The sequence below is a fragment of the Helicoverpa armigera genome, chromosome 23 (genome assembly GCF_030705265.1).
Source record: "Helicoverpa armigera isolate CAAS_96S chromosome 23, ASM3070526v1, whole genome shotgun sequence".
NCBI classification, from domain to species: Eukaryota; Metazoa; Arthropoda; class Insecta; order Lepidoptera; family Noctuidae; genus Helicoverpa; species Helicoverpa armigera.
This window is the reverse complement of record NC_087142.1, coordinates 1,802,875-1,830,431: the sequence shown is the minus strand read 5'-3', so window position 1 is coordinate 1,830,431 and position 27,557 is coordinate 1,802,875. Positions and strand designations below refer to the sequence as shown.

The following is a 27,557-nucleotide window of genomic DNA, read 5'->3' as shown; positions in this document are numbered from 1 at the left end:
AGTGTTCCTCCTCTTTTTGTCGCTTCACTGGAAATTGAGCTAACAATGCTCGGTTTCCGCAAACAAAATCGTCTATGTTTTCATTACCCTGTTTATTTGCAAAAACTTCCAGGTACATTTCGTGCGGTTGTTTTCTCGGCGCAAAAGCACACCGTATTGCATCGATCGCTTGACTCCTTTTGTTAATTTCAGATTTTATTTCAATCCACCACGTTGCTGCTTTATCAGTTAACACTAAAGACAGACCCTCTAATGCATCATCATCCGATATTTTTTCAATTTTCTTGAAGATATGGTTGTTATAAATTCTTCTACTTTATAGGACTAGAACTTATTCTGACGACACTTGCTCTGGTTTTGACATTTCGTCTGTGGGTGGTTGAGTAGTATGGTACTACCTGCTCCGTTGGTCGTCGTGTGCTAGGGGTGTGAAGAAAAAGTCCCAAATCCAGTAGTGTAGCACATGTAATTGCGTAAGCACAGGCAATAGTTCACACACGGAAGATAGACAGTTAGCAGATTATAGAATACACCACACAGAATAGAAGGAGTAGAAATAAGTAAAAAATAAGTAAAATTTTACATTTTTGAAATAGTTTCCTGTAATCCCCTTTGCAACTTACTTTGGTCTTTTTTGTAACTGACAATTTAAGGAATATTATATATTATTTGTAATGACTAATTTATTAAGTAATTCCTTCTTCTGCCTCTTCCTCTTGCTGGATGTTCTTGAATTGTTCAAATGTGGTTAAGTCATTTCCTTAAAATCACAGGAATCCTCCTCCATTGTACTTAATTGGACATTTGAGCAAGACTGACCTTGACAATTGGTACACGATAGAGAACTCAGCAACCCGACTTTTTTACAGCCCCGTTTGGCACTACAACCTTTTTTGTAAGTCTTTTTCTTGTCAATTACCAACCCTATTTTTCTGGATTCAGCTGATTGCCTAGCCATGTTTGAACTCGATTTTATACTCGATACAAGTGTTTAATAGCAGATGCTGACTAAAAGAAACATGTAGATACATATATGACCGAGACCTTCGAACAATAGAATAGCCAGAAGTTTTTCAAAACCACGTGGGTAGAGTGGATGAAGTTAGGGACTGACTGTCTTTTCAGCCACTGTCACAAGGGTGGCTGACGGCCGTCTTCCCGATCACACAACACAATTGTCACGTTCTCACCCGCGGGCGGATTATCACAATAGTTCGCTATCCTACAGTAGGGTCGAGGATGCGACACGGGAGCAGCACGAATACTTCCTCTCGGCGATGCATTTACTTCCAGCGGTTTAGCAATGGAGCCACGGAGCGCGAGCACGTTACACTCTCCAAACGTGCGAACTGAACAGGAGCGGGGAGTTGGGGGGTGGGGGTAGCATCGCTCGTTTGATTGTAGTCAAACGCAATCAAATTTATTATTGATGCGTGGACGTAGTCCGTTAGAAAAAATATAGATGGCGCTACCACAGTCTTTCCATGACGAATATTTCCTAGCTAACTTGTATTGTGTAGCACGAACTGCTAGAGCTACTTTGGATATAGCATATAATTTAGGACGGGTATTCCCAATATTCCAAAATGGAATTCAATATGATCGCATCACTTGGCCAACAATTCGGTAAATTGTTGGACTTGAAAATCAGTTAATTGTTAGCCATATTTAATAGTTGCGATTTCAGAATTACTTTAATCCCTAGATACTCCATAAATAGATATTTCAGATTCAATATAGCGTGCTCTAGTGATTAGAGTATCCTTCGCGATTATTACCGGTTTACCACCAACATTTTGCAGCAACAAAGAGCAGGTGCCGTCAACTATGTGGTCCTCCCCTGGCAAGAGATTCGTTGCCTACATTGCCCCTAACAGTACCATGTACATAAACGTTTCCACTTAGATTATCCGGAAATTTTTAAGAGACATTTCATCTGGATGTGTCTGGATAAGAGAAGTAGTTTAATTGGTGGCTCCTTAAACTGTTCAATAAACTGTTTTTTTTTTAATGATTGATGGACTTATGAATACATTAAAAATGCAGCATGGTGGCAAAAAATATTACGTATGAACTGACATACAAGTGAAAATGATAACATGTACTGTTCATCTTCAATATTTTTTTTGCCATTTTGATGCACATGTCAGATTTGTCTTGCGAGCACCATTTTTTACAAGTGAAAAATGTTCACAGATTCATTAAGGAACACATTTGGATTTAATTTATTGTATTAAATACATAACCAATTATGATTAAAACAAACCAAGTAAATACGACACAAAACATACTATTTAGTCACTGCTACCGTCAATATATTTAACTGACATAGGTGGTAACAAAAGTAATAATTTTATCTAAAATAATCGTTTAGCATTACAGAGGATTAACAAAATTATACTTTCGCAAAGTTGCTTCTCTTTGTTCTTCACTTAAAGCTCCACACAAAAAAGTCCTATTTGACTTTGCTTCAGTAGCGCTATGGGTACAAGTTTTAGTTTTCATTGCTCTCTGGTTTTTCGGAATAAATGTGAGCAATTTTTTTGAATTGTCACTATCCACTTAATTCTTCCCATGTTAAGGCTTTCCTTTAACTCTTTGCTGCTTATAATAGCCCCTGTTTCTTTTATTGTCACATATTTCATTAATATCGAACTCATCGTGGTTTTCTACTGTTTCCCTGGTTTCCTCGTCAATTTCTCCCAACTCTCCAGTTTGGTCATCTAGAATGAAGTGTCTGTCTGTCTGTCTGTCTGCTTCATCAATAAGATGAACTTGTATACTTGTTTCAGATTGTTTAATTGCCTCGTATGTATTTCTAGCATTTTTTATGGCGACGCCATGACATACTTTCAACATCCGTTTTATGTTGCCACCGATTCCATCTGCTACGCTCTTGCCATGACCAGCTTCGAAAAATGACCATTGTTGAGTAACAGAGATTAAGTTGCTTGGTGTAGAATGTAAAAAGATATTGTTTTTCTGGCCATACTGAGAGGTTGGACCGTCTTAATAGTAATGGATAACATCTATGTCTGTGTTCATCTCTTTAACTGTATCTAAATATATAAAACTCAAAGGTGACTGACTGACTGACATAGTGATCTATCAACGCACAGCTGAAACCACTGGACGGATCGGGCTGAAATTTGGCATGCAGGTAGATGTTATGACGTAGGCATCCGCTAAGAAAGGATTTTGATCAATTCTACCCCCAAGGAGATAAAATAGGGGATGAAAGTTTGTATGAAACTTGCCCACGCAGACGAAGTTGCGGGCAACAGCTAGTGTAAAATAGGAGTCAAGTGGGCGCATATTGCTGGAGCTTGGTGAGAGAGATTCTCGGATATTGTGCAAAAAGATTGTGATTTATTTTTGTAATAAATCATGCATTACTCTGATAATTTTCAGAGAAACCACAAACAGTTTCCGTTGATTTCATATTAGTAACCGCCTTTTGGTATTCCTTTTGTTGGTGAAAGATCCCACCGATTCCAATTAACCGTCACATGTATGTCTTGATCTGCTGCAAATGTTGGTATTTTGTTTTTGCATTTTTCACATTGGTTATACATAAAATCAAGATTTTTTGTATCACGGACTAATTTTTGCAATAATTTGTCAAAATCATCGTTTATTAATCGATGCCTCCATAAACTCTCATATTGAAATTTGATATTCTCATGTATTTCGCATAGACAAGTGGACCTAGATTGGATGTGAGTAGATAAAACAAAGAAACGCTTATGTTTGTAAAACGTAGTAATGCCATAACGCCCTCCCTCTGCACGGTATTTCTTATGGAGATTTGGAATGCCATCAATAAGGTACCTACCTAATTTGTTGCTTGTTTTTATTTTTTACTCTGCATTCTTTTTTACCTGATATTATTCTACTAATATCGTCTCTTACGAAGAAAGCTTTTATTTCTGGTATCTCATTTTTTCTCGCCTTCTTTGGTTTCGATCTGGCTGTCACTTTTAACCCTAGCACTTTAGAAGTATATTGTTTATTTTTCGAATTGTAAACCACTCGTTTCAACAATCGATTTTCTGAATGATTCGTACAATTTGAGAAACTGGCTTTTAATGTGGTCTCTAATATTTTATTTCGAGCTTTTACAATGTCTAATGTTTTTTTGTAAAGATGTTGGGGAATTGTGCTTAAGATGACATACTTTTAATTTAACACAATTTTTTAAAATAAAATAAAGTCATGTGAGATCAGAATTTTGCGCGTATTAATAAATGTTTCACAATCAACGAAATTAAAACAATATTGGAACAATTAACGTAACATAAAATTATTAAAAAAACATAAATCGAACATAGGTAATCTGTAATCTGTAATTTTTCGCTAATAAATAAATATTTTATTTATTATTATTATTTTATAGGTCGATGCGTGTAAGATGACATATTAATAGTATAAAATGACATACTATGTCATCTTAGACTTAACTGGTATGTCATCTTTAACAATATTAATTTTAAGAACAAAGTTCGCAGATAATTTTTTTCTTTCTTGCAGGTATGCCTTCGCATAGTGTGTGACATCAATTAGAGCAAAGTTGACACTTCACCCAATGTTCTTTTGGCCTAGACTGACTAAATAACTCATTACAGTAAATGCAAGCTGGATCATCGTTTTCTTCGTCTTCATTAGTGTGAACTGCCTGGTGGAATACCGTCAAAGTATTCGGCCTTATAGTTTTTTCTTGGGATAATTAGTACTGGTGGAACGTAATTTCCGATAGCATTAGCACAAGCAACAACTGAAAGAAAAGAAAGAAAGAAAAACCATTTATTTAACACACAAATGACGCAGAAAACAAACACACACAAATACAAACAAATAAAACAATGGACAAAACAAACAGTGAAACAAAAAAGAAAAGCGCTGCAGCTGCGTCACTTATGCGTGAAAAGGGGCAACGCTCAGCATAATGCTGTGTCTCGCACACGCAGGCACGAGACAACAGCGCTGGTTTTCAGCGCTGACCCACCACATGACTTGCCTCGGGACTATACAATCAAGACGCCGTTTCGGCACGAATCCAGTAAATTAATAAATATATATATATATATATAATTAGTAAAATAACAGAAAAGTAGTAAAAGTTAATAGTAATAATGAATACAAAACAAACCATAGACAAAACAAAACACAATACGAGAATATCAAGAAAAGACAACTGTGAAATGTTCACCGACTACTAGTAACAGCCGAGCAGTAACAGCACCGACTTGTTTTTTCCCTTTGGATGCAAACACTTTTGGTGGCTTTTGAACTGTGTTGAGTCCAGACTCGTCCATATTGTAAATTCTATGCGCTTGAATCCCATTATCAGCCACTGCCTTTTCCAAAAGGGAAAAAAAAGGTTTTTCTTTTAATATGTGCCTATCGGTCAATTTAGGCATCAGCCTTATCCCCTTGTAAGAAGGATTTTTTCCTTATAAAGGTCTTGGACATGATCCCATTTGGCTGTCTTTTCTAGGCCATCCATTTGATACACCAAATTTTTTGTTAATAAATTATTGCTAATTCTCTTAATAAGGTGAGGAGGATCATAAAGAGGTATTACTTCTGCTCCATCTACCTCAAATGTTTATGACACAGGCTGTTTATAATTTTTTTGTACGCCTCTCACCGTAAATACTAGGACATGGTCTGCAATTTTTCCATTGACGGTAGTGCCATTATTTACAAAACCACTCACATGATCTGTTCTTTTATTATAATCGACATGTGGGATTAGAGCATCTTCGTCAAAAAGCAAAATACATAATTTTTCAGATTCTTTCATTTTTTTTTCTAATTCTTAGAATACATTTTAATTTGTTCCTGGGTGCAATGAAGCACGTGAGATCATCCTGGTAAGTGTTAGTGGAGAAGGCAGTACAAAAAACTTTCTTAGCCAGCGATATGCTCTGGGTCCCTGTTTATACAGGGATACGGCCATCACTTTTTCGTCCTTTTTAAATCGGCAACGACTAGAACTTTATTTCTGTCGTCTATTTCGCAGCGATCTTCGTACTTTTCTTGGCGGCTCAATGTCTTTTCTTCTAAATGAGCATCGTACTATTCTTTGAGCAATACTTTTTGTACAGGCGTCGAGTTCTTGTATTGTAAACATAAATCACATTGATCTTTTCTGGGTCGGAAAAAAGGAACAGCTAAATTAGGAATAAAAAGTGTAGCTAAAATACAAGAAAAATATAAAAATCATTAGGTACGCAACAGTGTATTATTACGAGGACGACAAACAGTGGGCACCGTGGATTTGAAGAACAAACTACAAAATTGACACAAAAGATATATTTAAAGTATCAGTACAACCATATTTGCAAGAAACAATACCGGTAAACAATATAATATACGAAGTATGGTATCAATTTAAAAAAATACAGTTAAGCGATTTCGACAGACAAGCATATATGTACATATAACAGATTGGAATTCAAATTGGAAGAATTCGATTACAATGACAGATTACAACAACAATCGGCAGATACAAATCCCCCACAATACAGACACGGGGAAGATTTATAAAACAAGTTGATATTTTTATGTACAGAAATAACCATCGCGGTAGCAATATTTATGGTACTGTAACCCGGCACGGGGTTTTTACTCCCACCGTTCTACAGTAAAAATTAAATGGTATAGCAAACCAATGAAAGAACACAATTCTATTTCAATTCCATGTATTTTACAGACAAAAGTTACGTTATTATAATACAATGCTGTAATAGACACACAATAATAATTGCACACACCGTACAGGGCTGACCGCCCCAGACCACTATGTCTCGGGTTCCACAGTGATCTGAAGTGGCAACCTCTGTCAAAATCCTATACCTTTGAACATGAGTATATTGACTCTAAACAAGGCCTCAGGGCCGCTTTGCAAGTTCGAGAGGTGAACACTGGTGACTGGTAGCTCAATCGTTAAATAAAGTAATTACTATGCTGCACACACGCAGCCAGATAATAAAATTAATACAAAGCTCTTGTTAGACAAGGCTCACAAAGTACTCTCTCTCTGCATACAACTCCCTAGTCTGAAAGTCTCTCCCTCAGTCTCTCAAATAGCTCCCCTTGGCATCGGTGATATACGGGGTCCGTCTATCTCCACACGGAAATCGTGTCCTCCGGGGTATGTCGTACAGGACAGATAATCACACAGCACTCACGCAGAACACAAGGTACCTGACGTCTTCATGTAACGAGGAGCGTGGAGGCGGTAGCCGCCACTGTGGGTCAGCCACGCTGTCACAGCTCACCCGTCGGACCGTACCTGGCCGACGAACAGTCGCAAGACCACGGCGACACCAATCACCCACGCGGTGACCACGTGCACAAGAGTAGCTTGAGATTAAGGCCCTCCTAAAAAACCAGACCTGTAGACAACAACCCTGTATGAAACGCATGAATCTACACGAATTCCGAGAGGAACAGAAACACGTACAATATACTCACAGGAAACTCCAAAATATGCTCCGAAGAAATAATGGCCGACAAGCGTCAGAAACAGTCGGGAACAAAGTCTGCTTCCATTGTAGACGGATCCTGGATAAGGCTGAGCGGGAACCCAGAAAATGGTTCTAAAGAAAGAATATTTAATTATCGCCTTAGCCGAGCTCGGCGTGTCGTTGAGAATGCATTTGGAATATTAAGTGCCATATTTCGCGTTTTTAGAAAACCTATCTTACTAGAGCCAAATAAAGCAACAAAGGTAGTCTTAGCAGCTGTATATTTGTACAACTACATCCAAAAAAATACTTCAACTAATCTTATTTCACCGGAATTGTTTGACAGAGAACTTGATGGCGCAATGATTCCTGGCCAATGGAGAAATGAAATAAATGAAGTTACATTCGCACCAATTGCAGCGTGTCCAAGGCGTAGTTCTAATAACGCAAAAGAAATACGGTTGCACTTGGCAGAACATTTTATAACTAATGGTTCTATACCATTTTAAAATCATTATGCATAGTTAAAAATTCTTACATTCGGCATCGTTTCCCGAGTGTCACCAGTTTTATTTATCCTTAAGAAAATGGAAATAAGGATATCCAAACCACTTTGAATTATAAACATCTGCAGCGCCTGAATCAGAACAAAAATAAAATTTATATTTCCAAAATTTAAAATATTTTAATTGTATAAATACATTTCCTTAAATTTAAATCCAAACTTCCAAACTAATATTATAAATGCGAAAGTAACTCTGTCTGTCTGTCTTTGCTTCACGCCTAAACAACTGAACCGATTTGTGTGAAATTTGGTACAGACATAGTTTGGAACTTGAGAAAGGACATAGGATAGTTTTTATTACAAAAATAAAATAAAATTTATTCCGGACATACATCTATTGGTCAAGAGTGCCGATTCTTGACCAATAGATGGCGCTGTATGTCCGGAATAAATTTTATTTCAATCAATTCAGTCACTATTCCACGCGAACGAAGTCGCGGGCAAAAGCTAGTAGTATATAACAAGTAATTATTTTATCAAATAATTTGTAAGTTCATATTTTTAAGTATAAAAATGCATACCTGAACCTGTTATACGACTTTTTTTCTCCCTGCTTTTCTCTCGACGATAAGAACCACACAAGGACACCATTTTGTTTTTCACTTCCTTGACAGGCATATTAATTTGAGCAGATATTTGCCGCCAACTGTCTTCCCGCTGATTTTTGTTTAAATATTTTGGATCTTTGGGGTCCCAAAGCGCATTGTACGTGCTGTACAGTTGTATTAAGCGAATGGACTCCTCCTGACTGCCCATGATATCAAAATAACAGAAGACAAACACGGCAAGAGACAAAACTTGAAGCAGCTTCGCGCGCGAGCCAAAACACATCCGTCCCCACCTAACGCACAGCGCTCACTGAGGCACCTTTGAGCGCGTCAAGTTTACCGACAACAGATGGCTCGGGGCCGAGCCGTGCTCGGTCGAGCAAACGCGCGCCCGAGGCAGGCCGAGGCACGTCCACACCAGCCGAGGCATTTGGCTCGCGAGGCTGCCGCGCGAGCCTGTGCGCTAGGTGGGTACGCGGCTATTGACTCTTCGTCGTGTGCGTTCGCGCAGCGGAATGTTGTTGAATTTAAAGATTTTAATTATGCAGATAATTAGTGTAAGACTTTCTATGATTGTGTATGGTAAATAAAAATTTGTGTACGCAGCCATTGTGGAGAAATTCACCAAAAACAGATTCCGCTGGGCAAACGTTGTCCTGGCGGAACTTTTTTTAATCAATAGACTTTAGAAGAAAAGAGATGTGTCCAAAAATTTGTGTGTATTTGTGTATAATTATTTATGTATGAATGAAATCAGTGCATGCATAAACTTCGGAGAAATTCAAGTTTCCGCTACGCGAACGTTTGGTCATTAGCTAGTTTTCATATAAAGCGCTTACATAGAGAGCTGTAGATTTTTACATACGTTCTTTTGAATTTGTTTATATTTGTTTAAAAAACAGATTTCTATACCTTCCAGTGTCCATACCCAATTATTAATGCTAGGTACAGAGGCAATTTTATTTTTTTCCGTGATAACTTTCATTGATTTTAGCACTTTTTTGCATTCTGCTCAAAACTCATGGTGTTTTGAGGTTGGTGTTACAGGTCCTAAAAGAGGTTTTGTAAACCTGTTTTTTTTTAAACTGCCATTGACGGAATCAAATAGGTTGTCAAAAAATAGCAGGATATCTGCAGTTTCGTTGCATTCTGCTGGAAGGATTCCGTTATCTGTAAAACAATAATTATTCAATATTAGATTTATAGTATATGTGTACACTTTATGTGTATAAAAATTATAAATACATATTCCTTTATACTTTTGAATACACGCTTGAATGTGCAACGGTATATTATGATGTCATTTCAAATTACTGATTAGCTACAATCAGTGGATTGTAATTCATACAATGATTTAGATTTAATTATTTAAATTCAATGGTGGCGAAAAACACAGAAAATTATCATTTAATTATTACTAATTAATATATAATATCATTATGATACAATCTAGCTAAATATAGGCATTTTTTTTTTGTTTAACACAAAAACTTCCTCATCCTTACCTGCAAGGTATCCCATTGTTGAAGAAACAGTTCTACTGAATACTTGGCTGGCGAATTTCACTTTCATTTTTGTTTTTGTTGGATCAACGTGGCTATCAGACAACTTATTATAATATCTGTGACGTTGTACTGTTTGCAGATGACACTTCACTTATTTTTAAAGTCGACAGAAATAGGGATCAATTTAACGACGTAAACAGTGCACTTTCGTTGGTTACACACTGGTTTAGTACTAACAACTTGGTATTAAATGCGAAGAAAACAAAATGCCTTAAATTTACTCTACCGAACGTGAAAAACCTAGGCCCGAATATTATATTAAGTAACGAGGTTCTAGAAACTGTCGAATTCACAGTATTTCTTGGTATATCAGTCGATAGCAGACTTCAGTGGGGCTCGCATATAGCTGGCCTCGCGGGAAGGCTTAGCTCAGCTGCGTACGCCGTCAGAAAAGTAAGACAAATCACTGACGTAGAAACAGCTCGAGTAGTCTATTTTAGCTACTTTCACAGCGTTATGTCCTACGGTATTCTTCTGTGGGGCAAAGCTGCTGATATTCAAAACATATTTATATTACAAAAACGAGCTGTTCGTGCTATATACCGGTTAGGTAGTAGACATTCGCTAAGAGAGCTCTTTAAAGAAATAGGCATTCTTACTGTGGCATCACAATTTATCTATGCCAATATACTTTACATTAGGCAAAATATTCATTTGTACACCAAAAAAAGCGATGTTCACAGTATTAACACTAGAAACAAGCACAAACTGTGTGTACCCACTCACAGACTTCATAAGGTTCATGGATCATTTTTGGGGCTCGGTATCCGCTTTTACAATAAACTACCTCTCACTTTACTACAATTACCGTTTCATGCATTTAAATTACAAGTAAAGTTAATTCTTTCAAAGAAGGCTTATTATAGCATTAATGATTATTTAAATGATAGGAATAGTTGGTCGCTAAGTTGAACGCAAGGCAGCTCATTCTTGTTATCACTGTAACTAAATTATTAACTTATTATTATTATTTTTTTACATTGATTGACATTAATTCAGACATTAATTCTGTTTTTTTCTTTTATTATTTACTTTGGGAACTTTTGTTACATTTTGCTTAGCGTTGTTGCTTTAAGGCTCGAGCAGACCGGATGCGTATGCGTAACCACGCGCGTAGTCACGCGCGTAGTTACGGCGTAACCATGAGTTGTAATGTATGGAAATGTATGAGACAGGCCACACCGCTTGCGTAACGTAGACACGCGCGTCGTTACGCAAGCGGTGTGGCCTGTCTCATACATTTCCATACATTACAACTCATGGTTACGCCGTAACTACGCGCGTGACTACGCGCGTGGTTACGCATACGCATCCGGTCTGCTGGAGCCTTTATGGCTTGCTAGTACTGCAGTACTTCTTACATGTTCTACTTTTGTTGAATAGCTGCAAGCTCGTCATGCTCCCTTAGACGGTATGGCCAGCGGTAGCGTTGGGGGTCGGGTTGTCCCCTTCCCTCAAAAATGTGCGAAGGGGGCGATGGCTGATCCTCGCGTTATACTCGTGAACGGGTGCTGCTGGCGGTACCAGGTCGTGTTGGTGGCTATTGACACTATTAATAATAGTATGGTTTTCTATTAGCTTATTTTGGAAAAAATAATAAGACTGTAGTCCTGGCAGGTATACACCTTGTTTGTGTTGTACAGCTACAACATATCCATCTGCGCATGTGGGTGGGCACGCCGATTTTATGCTTATATTAAAAATACATTCTTATTTTATTAACAGGAGGCTTTAGATACACTTAATAGACTGTAAGTAATGCTTGAGTACTTAGTCTTTATCCCTCTTATTATAAAACGCGGTATCAAATAAGTATCGGCTTTTGTACTACCTTTAATCCACCTTTAAGTACGACCTTGAAAAAACGTTATTACAAAACGCAGTTTATCGCAAGTCCTATTACTATCTGTAGTACAAAAGATAAACCATCGAGCCCCCTAGTTTAACTGCAGTACTTAGTCGACAAACGTCAAATTCCGACATTATTTACTTTTGAGGTTATTTGTTTTGTGATGAAAAAAACGAAAGTGGATATAAATATGTGTGATTTGGAATACTTGGATGTGTTAGAATACTATTGAGAGTGTCCGGGGACCCAACAGAATGCGTCATCGACAAAATCTCTTCAAATTACCTGACGACAATTTTCGATATAAATATCGATTTACGTTTTTCGAAATAATAGTCAATTGAATGCATGATGATAATCCAGGATGATCCTATGATGCTCAACTGGGCTCGCCATACAGTAAGTAGCCTTTACAGTGCAAGTAGTTTGCCAAAACATCCTAATTAATTGTATACGAGTCAAAGTTTTTATTATGGATGTTTGTTTATGTTCCACACATAAACTACCACATAGATTTTGATGAAACTCCGAAAATATATCAGATTATCATACAGTCTATTGTTTATTTACAGATTCAAGACTATTTTGGCGTTTTGCACGCCGTATCTCTGCCAGTAATATGCAATGTTTGTAAAAGACTGGAAGCTTGCTAAAATGTACAAAAATGCCTAGATGAGAAAGGGAACAAGATTGTGTGATGAAGAACAGTGTCCAACATGTATCAGTGCATTTGACTGTATAAATAGACATCGGAATAAAATATAATTTTCTACTTTTATGTTGTTTCAAATGTTTCATTTTCTTTTGGTAATTTAATGCACACGATATTCTGTGTGTAGGTAAGTTATTGTGCACTTAATTTTGAAGAGGTTCTAATTAGATGCACAATGTCTTATTTAATCATTTAAATCGGGATGAAAATAATCCAAATTATTTCTAACCTAAAAACAAAACAACTCGGATACGCGCGCTGACGTTCCGTTATACGCGCAAACTCGATAGTTGTTTAAAAGAGAATAATTGGATCATGTATATCGTTAAAAGATACTAGAAATATAAAATTACCTTTAAATAATAAAAAGTAATATTTTCAACTGCAGAGATATTTTTTTTATTATCATAGTTATTTATTTTTCATCAAAATAGACTTATTAAAATAATGTAAAAAGGAACGGCGCATAGAATTCGGAACGATTGAGCGAATGATTTAAATATTTGTTGCTTATAATCTGTGGATATTATTTGAACCACACACACACACAGACAAATCGAAGTACTAAACAGTCTTCTCTTAGGAACGGTGCATAGAATTCGGAACGATTGAAAGAATGATTTAAATATTTGTTGCTTATAATCTGTGGATATTATTTGAACCATAGACAAATCGAAGTACTAAAGTCTTCTCTTAGTCTACGTTTTGTAATAAGGATGTAAAGACTATCGTAAGTACCGTAACAAACCAAGACGTCTTCAGTCGGGTTTAAACCACTACTTGCGGCAGTTTTTATAATAAGAGGGTTCAGGTGTAAATCTGTGTGCTAGCCTACTTGTGTTAAACTTATGTTAAGTTTGTATTGTTTTTTCCTTTCTTAATTTTATATAATGGTTATCATGTGATAATGATATTTTTATTTGACTTGTATACATTCTGGTTCTTCAAACCTTGCAGACAGACATGTGTTGCTGGGGAGTTTGTTGCGCCACTTCTTCTTCCCAGCAAAAACACATAGGAAGTGGTGAAGGGCGGGCGTTTTGGGGGCTGTCTTTTGTTTTTGACGTTCGAAAAGTGCTGATTTATCAGCCTAATTTGAATAAACGATTTTGAGTTTGAGTTTGAGTTTAGGCACTAATCTTATTCCTTTATAAGCAGGATTTTCTTTGTGTAATAATTTAATGTGATCCCACTTAGCTGTTTTTTCTTTGTTTTCACTTGTATACCTTAAATTCTTCTCCAAAAGATTATTTCTAATACCTTTTAACAAATGTGGGGGATCATATAGTGCAGTGGTTCCCAAACTTATTTTGTCTACTGCCCACTTTGAGAATAAATATTTTTTTAGCGCCCCCATTTTTTCACCTATTTAAAAACCACTATCAAAACTTCAAATAAAATTAATTAATTATTGTGACCTATATATCTATATTAACGGAAAATTCTAAACGAAACACTATTACTATAACCCGCAACTTGAAACCTAAGCGCAGTAGGTAACATACAACGGCGGGCGCTTAGGTCTCAAGTTAGCTATTACGGGCTCTACCTGCCAATAAGAATGATTATTGAAACGCAACTTTATAGTATTAAAACATGGTATTATTTTATTCAAAATAAAACTAAAATAATCGATCCTTATATAAAAACTAATGTGAAGGATGAATCTGATGCTGTTTAATAAGTTTCTTGATATCAGGTTTCAATTTACTCAAGAACAGTTGCAAGTCACCACGTTTGGTAACAAACAAATGATTTCTCTTTTTAATAAGCAAGGTTGTCACAGCACTAAATCCACGTTCACACAAATATGACGATGAGAATGCTATCAAGAATCGTTGAACAATCGACCACAATTAGTTGATGTTCATGCAGTCGTTGTCTAAGAGGCCTCCTAGCTAAATAAAATTACAAATCACCCCCCAGGTCTCGACACAACGCCCCCATTTTCTTTCTGGGTCTCTTACCGCCCCCCTTGACCCTGCACCTTGACCTGACCTGCAGCGCCCACAAGGGGGCGTTATCGCCCACTTTGGGAAACACTGATATAGTGGGACAATTTTCTTGTCATTAATTAATCTTATTTTTGCATCTTCTCTGACTTCTTGTCCACTTCTCAGCATATGTCCCCTGGTTTCATTAAGGAGAAGATTTAGGGCATGTCTATTATTAGTGCCTTGGTCACATACTGCAGCCACAACACTAAAACCAGTTTCCTGCAAATGTTCAATAATGGTTTTAATTTGCACAGCCAACTCTGGACCTTTAGTGGCCGCTTCTGAAAAAGTATATGCAACAGGTTGCTTATATTTTCTTATTAGACCCCTGATCATGAAGACTTGTGCATGGTCTGCAAAGTCGGGTTTTGTCTCAAGACTATTATTGACAAAACCTATCACTAAGTCTTTTCTTTCATTATATGAAATATTGGGTTTTAAAGACATTTTGTCAAACATTAATACGCAGAGTTTGTCTGCTGGCTTAATTTTTTTTGCCCTTTCTTTTAACTGGCCAAATATATTTGTATTAATGACAGGTTTTATATTGGCTTGATTTAAAAAAATTGTCACTATTTGCTGAGAAGGCAAAACTAACATTCTTCGCAGAAAGCGATAGCCTTTGGGACTTTGTTTCAACATTGCCAAAGTTAATATTTTTTCTTCGATCAAAAATCAAAGCCTTTTTGTTTTTTTTTTATGTTCTCTGAATTGCAACATTGTCAAAATTTTAGCAGCACTACAAAATATTTTCATTGTTTACAGTAGTTATAAAGTTGCTACTGTTCATCAAGTTTTTGGCTGCTTTTAACTGCATTGATTGCTTCTGCGCTCTATTTAGGCATTTTGAGAGTTTTACTCGCATTTTTATTAATTTTTTATATAAATTATGTTCCTTTTTACTCAATTTTATATTTTTCACTACTTGAACCTGAAAATAAAATAAAGTTTTGGTTTAAACGAGAAGTCGTGTTTGAAATGGGATCGCTTGCGACAGCAGGAACGTAAATCTTCTCTTCAAATTTTACGTATCCAACAGCATTAATAATGCGACGGATAGTTTCTGGTACGATGGTGATAGATTGTGCTGCTCGTAACATATCACTGGTGACACCAGGTTGTTTTATATGGTCCACTAAACGTGGAACAACAGGAAGATCAGATTTGATGGCCTCAAGCTTAGCTTCAAATAGGCCAAGGAATACCCTGTACATTGAATAGCAGGATGGGACTCTAATATTTTCATGGTAAGATATTGATATGAAGGTAAGATGACAAACTCCCAATCCTATACCACGTGTGGTGATTGACAGAGTGATGGCTTTCAACGTCTGTTGCTCACTAAGACGGGCTAAGGCATCGTCCTCAGACGTGCCAACAAACATCTTCTTTTTGATTTCCTCCTGAAGATTGAACATTGTCACTGCGCCTTTTTCTTGTCGCATAGTGGCGACTCTGCCTCTTTGATATAAGCGGCGTCCGCGTGACTGTTTTGGTCTACCTCTCGTAGATCCAGAAGCATTATTAATCGGTAAAGTTTCCATGACGGTGTTGAGTCTTGGGGGTCTGCAATCAGTTAACCTAGTGGGTAAAGAACCAACCTCTCGAGTATGAGGGCGTAGGTTCGATTCCAGGTCAGGCAAGTACCAATGCAACTTTTCTAAGTTTGTATGTACTTTCTAAGTATATCTTAGACACCAATGGCTGATAAAAAGGTGAAGGAAAACATCTTGAGGAAACCTGGACTATATAGTCTGAAATCACCAACCCGCATTGAGCAAGCGTGGTGATTAATGCTCAATCCTTCTCCGAGTGAGAGGAGGCCTGTGCCCAGCAGTCGGACGATAAAAAGGCTGTAATGCTACGGCCGCACTCATCGCGATAACATTCGGGCGATAAACTTCGTCTTCGGGCTACGGCGAATCTTGGTGGCCACATATAATAGACGAAGTTTATCGCTCAAATGTTATCGCGATGTACAAACGCAAAAACAACATGGACGCCGCGGTTGCTCTGTATTTTATGGCAGCAAATAATTATTTTTTACATCTATATCAAATAAAAAACAAATCTAAAGCAAGAAAAAGAAGAAAGTGGGTGATAAATATTCACAAATCAAGAACTCCGTGAGTAAAAAGTGTTAGTCAATGCATACGTAATTGCATAGAAAGAAATCATAACATTTTTTTTTAATTTGTTCACAGAGACTTCATACGCAAATTTTTTTCTGATCTTACTGCTGAGCCAGCCCAATTTTTCAACTTCCTACGCATGTCTACAACCGATTTTGAAATATTGCTACAGAAAGTGGCACCAATAATCATAAAAAAAAATACAAATTTTAGAGAAGCAATTCCAGCAAAAGTCCGCTTAGCGGTAACACTTCGGTATTTAGCAACAGGAGACAGCTTTCGAAGCCTGCATTTTCTATTCAAAATGTCTCACCAAATTATTTCCGAAATAGTGCACGAGACGTGCAACGCTATCCTAAAGGTTTTAGAGGACCAAGTTAAGGTACGTAAATAAAACTCCTTAGGTTCGATCATATTTCAGTTTTATTTCAATTAAAGTTATTTTATATCTAAGTGAGTGATTTTATAAATAATTTAAGAATCAGCTAACATTATTTCCCCTGTTTCGGAAATTATAATTTGTGCAGCTTTTCTCGGTGGCAGTACTCCGGTGTTCTGAACGGATGAAGATGATTGGTGCTGCTGAGTGTATGGGGACTGGGGCGATTGGTGTTGTTGGCTGTATGGGGACTGGGGCGATTGGTGTTGTTGGCTGTATGGGGACTGGGGCGATTGGTGTTGTTGGCTGTATGGGGACTGTGGCGATTGGTGTTGCTGGATGTATGGAGACTGGGGCGATTGATGTTGCTGGCTGTATGAGGACTGTGGCGATTGGTGTTGTTGGCTGTATGGGGACTGTGGCGATTGGTGTTGTTGGCTGTAAGGTGACTCGGATGTCTGATGTGGTAAATTATTCGTTTGTAGGAATGATTGAGGTAATCCTGCAGTCGGTTCATTAAGTCTATCTACCATGCATGCTTTGAAAACAATGTTATGAATATCATTCATCAAAATTTCCTTTGCATGAGGATTCTGAATTTTCCTTATTTTACTTGCTATTAACTTTCCAAACAATTCATATTCATCATTTTCAGTATTTTTTATATATTTAAATGCTTCGTTCATTTGTTGCCTGGCAGTCTTTATTTCAGAAGATAAATCATATCGTGCTCTTTTTGTTTGTTGAATATTTACATCACTGCTGGCCCCATTTGTATTTTCTTCAGCTGCTGCAGAAGTTGTAGAAGCTGAAGCCTGTTCCTCACCTTCAGTAACCTGTTGAACCAAAAAATAATATAATCATTTGTTTCAGATGCCTACAAATGAACAAGAGTGGTTGGAAAAAGAAGCCGATTTCCATAGTGTGTTTCCACATTGTGTAGCAGCAATGGATGGGAAACATGTAGTCATATTGGCACCGCATCACAGCGGGAGTGAATTTTACAACTACAAACATACATACAGCATTGTACTGTTAGCTTTAGTTGATAAAAAATACAAATTCATATTTGCAGACGTTGGATGTCAGGGACGAATTAGTGATGGAGGGGTATTTCAAAATAGTGTATTATTCCGAAAATTAAACAGAAATGATCTTAAATTACCACCTCCTTCACCACTACCTGGTTGCGACGATGCAATACCATATGTATTTGTAGCCGATAATGCATTCCCACTTCATACAAATATAATGAAACCCTTTCCAGGTGAACACCCAGAAGGAAGTTTAAAAAGAAATTTTAATAAGAAATTATCACAAGCTAGAATTGTAGTGGAAAATGTATTTGGGGTAATGTCTGCTATTTTTAGAGTATTAAGAAAACCAATACCACTACAACCGGATCATGCCTCTAACATTGTGATGACATGCATATTACTACATAACTTCCTAAAGAATAGCGAAACATCCAATAATTTTTATGCTCCACCAGACTTCTTCGATAGGATTGACAATAATGAGGTAATCCCCGGCGCTTGGAGGAAAGAACAGCCAGTTGACGGTGCCTTGCGCTCTTTTACAGCTATAGCCAGAAAAAATGCTTCTACACCAACAAATATACGGGACAAATTTGCTCAAGTTCTCGCCAACCGTTGAAAATGTTTTTTTTTTTATTCCGTGTTATAATTAATTCACTGTTTTAATGTTAACTTGGTAATTTGAAAAATAGCGAGGTGAGGTATTTATGTCTTTAAACTTAATAATAAATAATCTAAGCATGCATAAAGTAGTTGTTATTTCCTACCTGTGTATGGATCGTTTGTTTACAATCATAGATAGGCTGCAGAAAGCTGTTAAGGGCATCAAAAGCAAACCAGTTAACTTGGTAAACTTCGTCTCTCCCAGCTCCATTCCAGCAGATTTGAAAGATTTTTTTTTCTTGTTTAGGTGTTGCCTATAGTATGCCATGAGGGAGTCGCGTTTTTTCTTCAAATCTTCCACCGTACATGCCCAGCTTAAGTTGTTTTTAATCCTCAACCAAGCGTCATAGCAGAGATCTTTTCTTTTATGGCCAGTTTCTAATGGGTTCCACAATATCGGCTCAGTCTCATAATTCGCAATGAATTCTAAAATTTTTTCGTTGCTCCAATCCATGTTCGTTCAGCACTGTAGTGAAAACTATAGAGAAAATACTAGCGTTGAAAACACGTCCGCTTGGCCGATGCGTACGGGCCGACTGAAGTGTGGCCGCGCACCGCGAAGTTCATCGCAATAAAACCCTTTGATCTGCGAGAGTTTACCGACAGCGAAGCGATAAGCCCGAAGCTTCGCCCGAAGTGCCGAAGGGTTCGCGAATACTTGGCTACACATATCGCGATAACGTGAATATTCGGGTTATCGCGATGAGTGCGGCCGTAGCATAACGGTAACGGTAACGGTTCGTGTTTGAAATGGCTTTCGACGAAGAGAAATTAATTATGTTAGTCAGTCAGTATCCTGAGATATATGATCCTCAAAATGAACATTATATGAATTCTCTTAGGAAAAACAACATTTGGAGGGAAATTGGCGAGGAAATGGGAGTATCGAGGAAGTAAATTTCATACATCTTTCTGAGTTGGTACAAGATTGTATTTATTTTCATCAACTTTTTAGTATGGGAAAGCCAATGTGATTTCTTAATTCTATGTGGGTAGGCTTAGAATAAAAACGCTAGAAACCTTGTATTATTTGAATTTATTTAGAATTAAATATGCTTATTAGAATTTATATTTGCGTGCATGTAAAGAAAGTAGACACATTCGGCTAATACACACAAATAAAATGAAGTAGACACACGTTGTGACTATGCATTATTATTCTTTATAGGTAGGTAGGTATCTGAACGTATTATCGTTGACGACATCCCCTGTTTACAGTTTCATTTTTCCAGGCCAAACTACCTTGAGGAGAATTGAAATAATATTTAAATCTATCCCGTACGTGCATAGCGTTATATACGAAGTTACCCCCAATACGAGGAAGGCCTCGTAATTGTGTCTCTTCAGTGTCTTCATTATCAAACGACACGTTGTCGTGTCTAAGAAAATTTTGTAACACAGTAGTAGCAAGAATTACGTAGTCTACGTGTTCCGCACTAAGACAGATATTGCGATAATAAATTCTGATTTTTTGGCATAATATGCCGAATGCGTTTTCTGAAACTCTTCGTGCTCTACTATGTCTGTAATTGTATACTTGTTTTGATTGATCATTTAACTATGTCCCAGGGTAAGGTCTCATTAAATAATTTTTAGTGGGAAAGCTTCATCCCCAACTATCACGTGAGGTAGTTTATTTGGCGATCCAGGTAATTCTTTAGGGCCTGGTATATTCAAAGTATTGGATTCTAATGATAATGCTAGTTTTGATCGCGAATATATCCCTGCATCACTATTTTTACCCAGATCACCAACATTCACATATGTATATAAATTTGTAATTTGCGTCCACTGGAGCAAGTAGTACAATTGAAAAGAACTTCTTGTAATTAAAAAATAGTGAGCCACTATTCGGTGGCGCGAAAATTTCTATGTGCTTCCCATCTAGTGCACCAATACAGTTAGGATAGTTCCATTTTTCGTAAAATTCTTTTGCAATGTCCATCCATTTCTGTTCATCTGGAATGGGCATGACTATTTTGGACAACCCTTCCCACAAAGCTACACAAGTAGTATGTACAATTTCTTGCACGGTTGTATAACCCAAACGAAAAGATTCTGCGATGGTCTTGAACGAATCTCCAGTAGCAAGGAACCTGAAATAATTACAAAAATGTTACATTTTCATTTTCAGATATTGTGTGCAAAGAAAAATGGAAATCTTTGAGAGACAGTTATCATCGAAATATTAAAAATCGAAAATCAAAGAGTGGAGCTGGTGCCACAAAAAATAAAAAATGGAAGTTCGATCGTCAAATGGAGTTTTTAATACCATATTTGCATGAGAGGACAGCAAAAGATAACTTTGAAAATGCTGACAGATTGTATCAGATTTAGAATATGAACACCTAACAAGAAACTCGACATCATTCATGCACCAAACAAAAACAGTAGCAAGAAAATATCCATCTGATGATTTCAGTAAAGAACTTGTAGAACCTCCGTCTAGTTTAGTTTCAGGGTTAAATAAAATAACTTCATCTGAGGCTAAAACACTACAGAATTCTCCAACTCCATCCTCATCGAAGCCAAAGCAACTATTTTCTGTATTAAAACCAAAAACACAAGATTTTCATGTTCAGCCTACTGATGTTTTAAGTCAGTAAACTTTTGTTATTGTTGCCAACAACGAATCCCAAATTGTTTTGGACAATTCACAAAACAGATTCATATTAACACCTGATGGCTATCTGATTTCGGAAAACGTTATCAGCGAGTATGAGGAACAATAATTAATGAATAATTAGTTACCTAATACCTACTAAGAAATAAATATAAATAAGAAATAAATAAAACATACCTGATTGTAACCATGAGTCTTTCTTCCACATTTATCGCTTTTCGGAAAAATGTATCCTGTTTTTCTATAAGGGGCTTCATAATTTGTAACAAGTCATCAAATCTATTTTGAGACATTCTAAAGTATGTGTGAAACCTTTTCTGATCATTTTTAAGCCGCGGCAAAAGTGTATGATATTCCCCTTCTTCATATCGTGAATACGGAGTGTCATGAACCCATCTATTCTTTTTTGTTTGCTGTTTTTCCATTCTTTCTTCTTCTTCATAAAGCAAAGATACTATTACAATATCCAAGTCACTTTCGTCCGCCTTACTCAAAATAACATTCAAATCAGTTTCATCCATCTTCTTTAGATTGCCAAGCGAGTGACAGACAAAATTTGCTGCAAACTGTCGCAGCACTGCAGTTCAAGTGCGGTATACCTATAGTGTCGTTACGTGTCGCATCGCTCCACTGCCGCGGAGTGTCGCTTAAGTGCGGTCCTACCTTTAAACAAGCGGCAGAACAGTTTTTTGTACCATATTTTGTTTTTTGTTCGCTCCAAGGGCTGAGCAGATAAGAACTGGTCTTTCCGGTCCACACCTCCCATGGATTTGTTGTAAATCAGGACTACACTTGGCTTATAAGTCAGTCGGTTATGTTTTTGTTTTTTACCGATTTGTAGGTTACGGTAAGTCGAGATCATGCTAACTAGGTTAGAATCTCGCTATATAATAATCGACAAATCGGCACAGTAGCGTGCCATTACTTCACCTTGTCGAAGATCCGTCTTTGATACTGTCTTCAGTGAATCGGGAACGAATTCCCGATTCGGTCTTAACGTCTCGTAGCTCGTATCTGTGCCTTGCCGTTTTAGACATCGCGCTATAATGGTCTATTATAAAAAATTACCATTATTAACGTATGTCCACGGTGAAGTAACGGCTCTACGAAGTCATACACAATTTTGGCAGTAGCGTTGCTGGGACGTGCATTGCTACTGCCAGGTAAAAGTTGTTCAGTCGTTTCCGTCTCCGCAGGTCTGTCGTCTGTATCATCAATGTCGTCAGTCGTAGTTGCGGTCGCAGTCTTGGTCTTGTCTTTTCCAGCATATACAAAGAACTTCCAAAGATACCCCGAGGAAGACTCACACAACTCGTATGTCACCACTCCGACTTGTGCAGCCTTCGACAAAATCTTCTGAGCGAAGCCTCCCATCTCCCATGCCACTTCAGAAGGGATTCGTCTGTGACAATATCTTGGGAAGGATTATACATGCTGGAAAATTTGTCGTAGGGTCAGTTATAGTCTCATTGTCAACGAAATGTATCAGAGATTTAATTAATACAAACCTATTATACTACATAATATTAGAAAAATAAGGCATAGTGCCGAAACCATTAAAACAAAAATAGGACTCCTCTTCCGGCAGGGGCCCCTGTAAAATGGCAAAGAAACTGATCATTTCGTTCCTGTCAGTCGGTGTCCATCTGTAAAGTCGTATTGTCGGTAGGAACTTATTTTGGTCTTTTAAAATTTTAATTTTTTGGTCAGCGTACCTGGTTATTCTCTGTGCAAATTCTGTCAACAAAGTCTATGTCTATCATTTTAAATGTAGGTCCTGGACTTCCAGTAATAGTCTCACGTCGTCCTGTAAAAATCTGTCGGTCTCTTGTCCATTTAAAGTTGTAACAGTCAGTCGATACAAGCTCCCTAATTGCCAGGTCATTTTGTCTGTCTTCTACGTCAAGTACTTGGGTCTCGCGAGGAGTTATGTCGGCGAGAACTGCAGGCTCGGCCGAAGCATTGCGTGAGGTAATCTGTGGTATGATGTGTTCCTCGTTTTCTATGTCCATGTCGCAGTCGCTTAGGTCGTCATTGAGTTTCATCCACTCGTCAATTATTTCATCAAATTCTTTGTCGTTAACCCCTAAAACAAACATATACCGTTACTATTTTGCGGTCTTTAAAATTTGACTTCTAGTTGAATCATATCATCTTCCTGCCCTGTTCCCAAGTCATTTGGGGTCGGCGCAACATGACTTCTAGTTGAATAAATACCAATATGCGTACCAATCGAATTACGTTGTGTACTTGTGGAAGACGCAACAGAAATTCCTTCTCCGTTCGCAGCCATATTGTTTCCAGAAATAAAATTCTACTAAATTATATAGTGTATGTCTCAAAGTAACCAAAACATGAATAAAAATGACTGCAAAGAATAAAAACAAAGAATCCTGACCTTTTTTTTTAGTTTTATACATTTTGGTGTATATGTATAGTGTGCAAATGTATCTGTATGTTATTGGTAATGTAGATTCATAATTCATAAAAAACAACAACTGTGTGTGTGTGTCGGGGAAAATAAAAAAAAACATTAAGGGGACGCTTCTCTTACTCTTCATCCGTATACATATAACCGACAAAGCCCTTTTTCTGGGGAGTTTTTGCCATCAAGGCATTAGCCTCTGTATTAAGACGGCCTGGATCTAGAGAACTAGGAGAATTGGGGGCGGTATCCAAATCTGGCGTACCGATACACTGGATCCAGCTCCTCCTTGTCCGCCAGCTTCTAGCTCCTCTGTAACAGCAATAAGTAATAAATAAAAAAAGATTATTTATAGATCTTGTAAAGCATTTACTTACGGATTTCGACCGGCCGGGGGGGCACCAATTGAATATTCTCTAAAACAAATAATTTCACTTCAATACAACAAAACGGATAACAAAAAATAAGAATTAACTTTCGGATCAATCATTACCTAGAATTATGACTCAACTGGTTTGCAGTTCCGGTTGTGGCTGCGGCTCCGGTTGCGGTTGCGGCTCTTCAAAGATACATGCCTCGCGCTCCGGAGAAGGTAATCTAAAAAAAAAACGTTACCAAGGCTTGATGCAATGTTAAGTTGTAAATATGTAATAAACAAACGTACCGGGCGCGTCTATCGGCCGCCGCAATCATCGCGAGGTTTCGGCTTCGCGCTTCCGAGACAGAAGCTCCTGCCTAACCTCTACAGACAGGGCTGCAGCGCGCCTCTGCGTTATTTGGCGCTGGGCGCGGACGACGTCTAGCTCACTGTTAGAAAAAATGCTACAGCATTAAAAATAAAAGACATTTATATACGTAATAAATCCATGCAAAATTTACTTGCCTCCCTGTTTGAGAGGGCAAACTATCGTGTCCGCGCCCCTGCAGCCACCCCGGCTGCCAGGCCCGCCACGGTTCCCGCGTGTCTCACCACCTCCACGACTGCCACGGTCACCGCGACTGCCATGGCCTGACCGACCCCACGTCCCTTGTTTCCCCCACGTCCTCTGGTTCTCCCGTTTCACTCAACACAAAAGCTTTCATTTGGTGATCTGTAATTCATGTATGAATAATTCAAAACATTAGTATTATTCAAATAATAAAATAAAATTTGGCGACAAAGCATTAAAATATATGCTACCTTGCACGTGCAAGGGCAACAGTAAAAAAGAAAGGTAGTCAAATCCATAAGTGCATTTTTTTACATTTAGCGGAAATTAATCAACACGAACAAACATATAATTAATGTCTCAAAAAAAAAACATTAGAACATTTATACATATCCAACGGAAACCAAGCGAAAAATAAATGAAGAATATTAGTACAAAACCCAAAAGTGCAATTTTATATTCAATATTAGTATCGTCTCAAGCAAAATATTATACCACCACTAGCAAAACAAAAATAATGCAAATATATTTTGCCGTGTATAGCGAACCTTATTTATCACGTTTCATGTAACGTCCGTGGATACCAAACAGTCCACATCAAAAAACCTGAGGAACACATTGACATTATCATGGAATCTTCAGTGAATTTAGTATATTTCTCTTTAAAAAATGTATTATTATGCTTATTACGAAATGTATTTCGATATTTTATATGTATACTATTTTAATGCAAATTATGTATAAACAAAACTAAAAAAATGGCCGGTCGTAAGGTGTCCTTACCGGCCATTTTTTTCGAAACAACATCGTTTGAAGTTAAAATTACGACTAGATTTATCGGCTAAAACTGTGATATTTATACATCATCGTAAAGCACAAATCTTCTAGTTCAAGGAAAAAAGGGAACAAGCGCGGCATAAAATGAAGGCTGATTTTGTTCTGGCTACTCAATGTAAGGAAATAGAATGTCTCACGTTTGATCTACAAAAACGCTTCCAATGCCTAAGATACCTACTGGAATTATTTACTATAAACGACAGCTTTGGCTGTATAATATGGGTATTTATTCGGCAAAAACCAACTCAAGTGGGTGTTTTGTTTGGATAGAAGGAATGGCTGGGAAGGGTGTGCTCATATAATTTTATGGAGCGATTTGTGTGGCGAACAAAATCGTAACATAAAGATAGTTTTGATGTTAAAAGAATTATTCGATATCTTATCCACTCAAGCGTCCAAGCCGCGCGGTGATTCTCGGCCCACCTATCCGCGCATGAAATGTCAATTCCTTTTTTACGACCAAGCGAGACTCTCTCAACAAAATCGATTACTACTGAAAAACTACAATAGCTAGATTCGAATAAAAAATACTCACGCAAAGCTAAAAGAACGTCAAATTTAATTTGATTAAAAGTAAATTACTTTAATTAATATTATAGGATGATAATAAAGTATAAAGTTGAGGATATTAAAAAAAATTTCGTAATTTTTTTTTATTCCGAGTTTTATAAGAAAAATATAGTGATTACTGGTAACAATGTTTTTTTATTATATTAGTACAGGATATACTCTTTAAAATGATACCAATATCTTAATATAAATAATTAGTTTTCTGTCATGAAAAAATAAACAAAGTTAAGTGTTTCTCAAGCGGTCACTGGGCCTCGGGCAACGTAAAAATGTGACAAGATGGCCGCCCGGCTAATAGCTTGTTCACACGACGAGGTTGTTTTAATGCAACACGCATATTACTGTTCGGTATGTTTATTGAGCAAACATGTTTACTTTTATATAATTTTATTACATATAATTTTTTATTATGTTAAATAGAAAAAAAGAAAGCGGTTATTGGTATTACAGTAAAATAAATACACTGTAAAACTGTAATTTTAGGTATTTTTCATTCTTTGATAATGAAAAACGAAAACGAAATAAACATGCCTTCACCTATAAGTAGATACATAAACAAAGCCGAAAACCACAAAACATTCCCAAATTGATCATAAAACGCTCCGTGTGAACAAACCATTATTTACGTTGTAAGTAGATCAGTCCAAGGGGAGTCGGCTCACCAACACTAAAATCATGAATAACGTCTTAACATTTTAATCATTTTAGACCCCATCTCAATGTATTTCGTTTGTAAATGGCCATTAACGTGCTAATAGTGAACGATTCTCGTATATTTTGCATTTATTTAACAAAAATAACCATTTAGAATACACTGTAAACAATAGAAAAGTATCAAACGATGATCGTGTAGTGATCGTATAACTTTTCCAACTAAATTATACTATGTAAACGTTTTGAAATTGTCGTAAAAATACATATTTCGTAAAGGAAATTTCTTCACGTTTATTTTGATATAAAATAACAATCTAAATAAGGTATAAAACAAGAAACTTACCATGTTTTTGTCAAGAGCTCCACACACAAAAAAGTCACTTGTCAAAAACGACGAACTGTCAGTTCAATATATTTTTTTATAAATTTATTGTTGCCATTGCACAGAAAAAATCACAATTCACGGATGACAAATTTAATAACGCGCCATCTAGTATCAATCAACTATATGAATACCACCTGGGCCTGCAGTCTCGACAAAGATAGCGATCGCTTAACGACAAAATTCGGTCGATAAGTCCTAACGATCCGATCGTA

At 37.1% G+C, this 27,557-nt stretch overlaps 4 long non-coding RNA genes and 1 other non-coding gene across 5 annotated transcripts; 2 read left to right on the top strand and 3 right to left on the bottom strand.

Annotated features, from left to right (window-relative positions):
- Positions 1-6,690: 6,690 nt before the first annotated feature.
- Positions 6,691-7,741, bottom strand: LOC135118520 (uncharacterized). Its single transcript, XR_010277635.1, has 2 exons — positions 7,483-7,741; positions 6,691-7,403 (listed from the first exon to the last, which is right to left on the bottom strand). It is a non-coding gene; the product is annotated as an uncharacterized LOC135118520 (long non-coding RNA).
- A 1,327-nt stretch (positions 7,742-9,068) lies between these two features.
- On the bottom strand, positions 9,069-11,185 carry LOC135118519 (uncharacterized). Its single transcript, XR_010277634.1, has 2 exons — positions 10,094-11,185; positions 9,069-9,758 (listed from the first exon to the last, which is right to left on the bottom strand). It is a non-coding gene; the product is annotated as an uncharacterized LOC135118519 (long non-coding RNA).
- Positions 11,186-11,487: 302 nt separating this feature from the next.
- Positions 11,488-12,778, top strand: LOC135118535 (uncharacterized). Its single transcript, XR_010277652.1, has 2 exons — positions 11,488-12,401; positions 12,575-12,778. It is a non-coding gene; the product is annotated as an uncharacterized LOC135118535 (long non-coding RNA).
- Positions 12,779-14,765: 1,987 nt separating this feature from the next.
- On the top strand, positions 14,766-19,079 carry LOC126053976 (uncharacterized). The gene is made up of 3 exons (XR_010277633.1): positions 14,766-16,837; positions 16,916-17,225; positions 18,096-19,079. It is a non-coding gene; the product is annotated as an uncharacterized LOC126053976 (long non-coding RNA).
- A 235-nt stretch (positions 19,080-19,314) lies between these two features.
- LOC110373544 (uncharacterized) lies at positions 19,315-25,521 on the bottom strand. The gene is made up of 2 exons (XR_010277630.1): positions 21,723-25,521; positions 19,315-21,018 (listed from the first exon to the last, which is right to left on the bottom strand). It is a non-coding gene; the product is annotated as an uncharacterized LOC110373544 (transcript).
- Positions 25,522-27,557: the final 2,036 nt, after the last annotated feature.